Source organism: Esox lucius, chromosome 2, assembly GCF_011004845.1.
Source record: "Esox lucius isolate fEsoLuc1 chromosome 2, fEsoLuc1.pri, whole genome shotgun sequence".
Lineage (NCBI taxonomy): Eukaryota > Metazoa > Chordata > Actinopteri > Esociformes > Esocidae > Esox > Esox lucius.
Genome location: NC_047570.1, coordinates 15,260,996 through 15,266,123, shown reverse-complemented (window position 1 = coordinate 15,266,123; position 5,128 = coordinate 15,260,996). Strand labels below are relative to the sequence as shown.

General features: G+C 41.2%; 1 long non-coding RNA gene across 3 annotated transcripts; it reads right to left on the bottom strand.

Moving 5' to 3' along the window:
* Positions 1 to 2,111: 2,111 nt before the first annotated feature.
* Positions 2,112 to 4,911, bottom strand: LOC109616510. Of its 3 annotated transcripts, XR_004576647.1 has the most exons (4): positions 4,803 to 4,911; positions 3,320 to 3,379; positions 3,074 to 3,192; positions 2,112 to 2,892 (listed from the first exon to the last, which is right to left on the bottom strand). It is a non-coding gene; the product is annotated as an uncharacterized LOC109616510 (long non-coding RNA). The 3 variants fall into 3 exon arrangements; XR_004576646.1 differs by having other exon boundaries at positions 2,112 to 3,192; XR_004576648.1 differs by having other exon boundaries at positions 2,112 to 3,189.
* Positions 4,912 to 5,128: the final 217 nt, after the last annotated feature.

Genomic DNA, 5,128 nt, shown 5'->3' with positions numbered 1-5,128 from the left:
TACCTAAGTCAAATGTCTGACCAATTTAAGTAGAATGTTTTATTACTTACTACAATTACTACAATATTAGTGAACTTAATAATGGTACAACTTTCATAAAAGCTAAGATTGTCAATGTCCATTCAACAGAAAGCTCATTGCTAATACTAATATTGCTAATGTAACACTGAAATACAAATTACACTTGCCCCTTGTGCATTATAGGTTTTGAATAAGTTGTGTATCTAGGGGTCAACATTAATACATGTTTTCTGTACAAAATAGTCAGAATTATTGAATTGCCAGATGCCCAAAAAAACAGCGGTAGACCGGGATTCCATTTTCACACATTAACACTCCTAATAACAGTGTCTGGACAGAGCTGAGTGAGCAGCTAGGAAACAAGATCACTGCAAAGGCCCTGAACAATTTTGTTAAATTAAATAGACGCAACATCTGGTCTGCTTTAGAGTTTAATTATAAAAGTGATCATGAAACAAGTGGCAGTTGTGATGACACTGATTTTGAGCCAGGGTCCCTTTCTCCCAGACCTAGTTCCATTTGAGAAATGGATTGACAGTTCTCTAAAACACAAAAAGGGAATACACAGTTTTGAACCCTGGCATCTGGACTTGTGATAAATCATTGTATTTGGAAATGAACTGAAAAGCCCCTGCACATTTGTATATAAAAGAGCCAAGGTCTATCCCTCAGCCACTTTTGAATACATTGAAATCAGAGGCAACTGTAAGCAGTGTCATGCCACCTTTACATAAAATGTGACAGAGTCTGAAATTAACAGCCCAATGGTGCTCAATTGTTTTACTAAAAACATTCATGACTCCCTGCAGACTGACTGTTCCGAGTGTGCCATATCTGGAAAGTTTAATGTGCCGATAGCCAAAGAACTGTGTGAGGGTAGAATGGAACCCCATGTATGAAGAGCATCGGAGGCAACAAAGCTGATGATTTTGAAGATCCTGAACCAAGCCATCTACCTAATTTTTCCACACTGTGCAAAGCAAAGCAAGACAGATTTACTCAGAATTAGGCAAAAAGGATACTATTTTGTCATTGCAGATGTTAAAATATGGTGAACCTCACAGTGATAGCATTAAAGATATTGGACTCCATCTTCTTCCGCTTATCCGGGGCCGGGTCGCGGGGGCAGCAGTCTAAGCAGGGATGCCCAGACTTCCCTCTCCCCAGACACTTCCTCTAGCTCTTCCGGGGGGGACACAGAGGCGTTCCCAGACCAGCCGGGAGACATAGTCCCTCCAGCGTGTCCTAGGTCTTCCCCGGGGTCTCCTCCCGGTGGGACGGGACCGGAACACCTTCCCAGGAAGGCGTTCCGGAGGCATCCGAAAAAGATGCCCAAGCCACCTCAGCTGACCCCTCTCGATGTGGAGGAGCAGCGGCTCTACTCTGAGCTCCTCCCGGGTGACCGAGCTTCTCACCCTATCCCGGGCGATCCTTTAGAAAAATTTAAGTCATTATGTAAAAGTAATCATCAAAGAAATCTCACCCCACTGTGAGTTTTGATGCAGCTGGCTCAGTAGTGAGGATACTAGTGAGACCAAATGGCATGTCTGGCCATATCTTCTTATATCAGGGCGTTCTGGCAGGGGATGAGAGCTCAAGTGCCCCCACTGGTGCAAATGCTGTCAGAGAGACACGATGTTCATGCAGTAAAACAGTGGTTGACAGAATGGATTTGCGCAGGTGTTGTGTAACTTTTCTCTTGTGTAACTTTTTTTTCAGATCCTAAGAGAGTTATTTGCCATGAAGTGCCATGTTGGACTTCCAGTGACCAGTATGAGGGAGTGTGAGAGCGATAACACCAAATTTAACACACCTGCTCCCCATTCACACCTGAGACCTTGTAACACTAACGAGTCCCAGGGAGGGAAAATGTATAATTGGGCCCAATTTGGACATTTTCACTTAGGAGTGTACTCACTTTTGTTGCCAGCGGTTTAGACATTAATAGCTGTGTGTGGAGTTATTTTGAGGGGAACTGCAAATGTATACTGTTATACAAGCTGTCCCTACTTTACATTGTAGCAAAGTGTTATTCCTTCAGTAATGTCACATGAAAAGTTATAATCAAATATTTACGAAAATTATAATCAAATATTTACAAAAATGTGAGGGGTGTACTCACTTTTGTGGGACTGCTTGAAGAAAAAAAACCACACTGCATTAAAGATTTCTTTGTGAGGTCAATGGCACAGCTTCTCAAGTCACAATCTGTTGACAATGCAAAAGAGCTACTACGCAGTATTACCATTGTGAGTACCAGGTGCAAGAAATACTTGAAAGCCCAAATTGCAGATGAGTGTCATCATCCCAGACGTAGAGGGTGAGGACCTGGAAGGTGTGGATCCATGTGAAGAAGTACACACAGACCTACGGCAGTGGGTGACAGACATAAGTGAGGAGAGCAGGTCACTTTCCATGGCAAATGGTGATTGAGATTGCAAGTTACTTGCCACTCTGGACAAGGTTAATGATCCCTCGAAGCACCAACATCACCGCAAGTTCAGCCAATGTTGAGTTCAAAAACATCAAACATGGCCTTCTCAAGCATAAAAACCTTGCCTATTCGGGTGGATCGATTTTTGCGCAACATCTTTCCTTCATTTAAGACAACATGCACATTTGCTCTGTAAAACAAAAAGATAAAGAAGATGCAGCTGTTGCAACAGTGATCATCTCAGGCGCCAATCCACTGCCCACTACCACCTGCAGTGCAGATGGAAAACAAAAAAATCGATACTTCCTGTTCTGCGGAGTCTGACACTGTCACAAACATCCATCCAGCAGATGAAGACAAAAAAGAGGAAGAGGAATTCATACCTCTCTCCTTGTCCTGAATGGCTCCCTGCAGATCCATCTGTGAGGGGGAAAAGACTGAAAGTGGAAATGTTAAAAAATGGAAACAATCACAGCCTGTTAAACTCTGCAAATCAAGAATGTGTGTGCTGAACACATGCATTTGATACTTTTTGTAAATGCTTATGTTGTGCTTTCTGTGACAGTGTCACTGTTGGAAATACTCCAACAACCTCCTCCAGCTAGTGAAAATCCTTACCACAAAGGGTCTGACCCCACAAGCCTACATACAGAGGTCAGAGCTGCGGAGTGAAATATGGAAAGCTGTCCAATTGAGGTCTGGTGCTCTCCAAATCGATGCATTCTGCCACATCTCTGCTATCATTGAAAAGACAATGAGAAAACTGTTTTGTAAAAAGTGTTTACTTTTCAAAACGGTGCAATTGCTGTCTCAGCACCCATGTCACAAGGGAAATACCACTTGTTTCTACTTCTGTTGCTGTACCTCAGGCTTTTGGCATGGCTCATCTTAAGACCGCAGTGGAACAAGGACGTAAGTCTTCAACTGTATCGGTAAGAAAAACGAACGACAAACAAAACTTTCACAAACCAGCACAAACGACTGAGCCTATTTTGAGTCAAGCAGGTGGGGGTTGCTGGTGATGTCATCGCCTATAATTAAATGTCTTATGTATTAAAAACATTGAAACAGCACAAACAAAACTTTCAACGGCGCTAACGGACCACAAACATGGTTCCATGTTGGAACCATTTTAGCTCCTCTGCCGATACACACATATGGTATCACACGTATCTAGGATCAAGAAACCAGGCAAGCCTGGTTCATCTGGCCCGCAATAGAAAGTGTTGCCATCTAGAGATTGGAACCTGGATCACCCACGTGAAAGGCTGTGTCGATAACCACTACACCACAGAGCTGTACACTTGCTGGGTGTCAGTATAGCCTCTTCTCTCTATCCTAAACAAATCCTGTTTTGCCTCTGGCTGTTTTAATAGTTAATTGGCCATTCGTGAATAAGCTTTACCGGTATCTACTACCTTACTGGAATAGTCAAAAGAATTAAGCAATTGCTAGCGAGTCTGCCAAAGCTATTTCATTTCATGGCATGAGAACATAATTTTTTCTTTCATGGCAAAACATCCACCACTTTTTTCTTTTATTCGTGAATTACATTTATACAATAACTATCAATAAAGGCACAATAACTAACTTTATCATCAAGTGAAGAGATGAGACAATCATGGAATCTACCAGAAATATTTAATACGTCGTTGCTCTCAATTGATTCGAACTTAGGTCCACATGAGAGGCACTGTCTTTAAACACTATGCCATGGCATTATACGTTTCAGCAGTCGCTAGACTCCATTGAGGATTGTGTTAAACTGACTAATGTTTCTTATTAAGTTTACCTCCACCATAGCGTCTATGAACTGTATTGATTTTGCCACTGCCTGTTTTAACAGCTTATTAGCCAGTAATAGGCTTACTAGTATCCACTAACTTCTTATGAATAATCGTAAGAATTGAGCAATTGCTAGTGAGCCTGAAAATGTACTTTTCCATGCCAGAAACAGTCGCAATATAACCGTATACAGTTTCAGTAAAGGCTTACTATAACATAACTACTGTATGTTAATCCAGCAAATGGTTTGTCTATCCTGACCCACAATGCATACACGGATGCATACTTCGAAAACCTCCAGAAACAGTCGCAATATAACCGTAAACTGTTTTATTTCAAGCTTACTATAATGTAGATACTAATGGTTTTAGCCAGCTAAGTTTTAGCCAGCTAAGTTAGCTATCACATGTGTGGATAACGTTACACAAAGAAACACGATTCAGCTAATGTTATGTACCAGTTGATATAAGTTACAAGGAACATGCACGACATATTCTAACTTGTTTTACACTAAGAAACACGATTTAGCTAAGTTAGCTAACGTTAGCTAACATTACCTCACCTGTTCAACTGGTGATATGCGAAGTAGCACAAAAGATCCCAACTTGAGAAGAAACACAAAATAGTAAGCTACCGAACTTGTGGACACAGGAAGAAACACAAGGGTTTGGTATTGCATCTCAGGCAAACGCTGGTTTTATTCACTTTATTCACCACACCCACTTTCTATCGCTTTCTGTTTAGAACTTCCGGTCAACTACCAGTGACTTTGACTAAAGAATTAATATCAAGAATATTGTAAACAGTCATTGTTTAATACAAAACATGACGTTCTTACTGAGTAGCCTCGCAACACTTAACATTAGTAATTTGTAATAAAAAACTGTT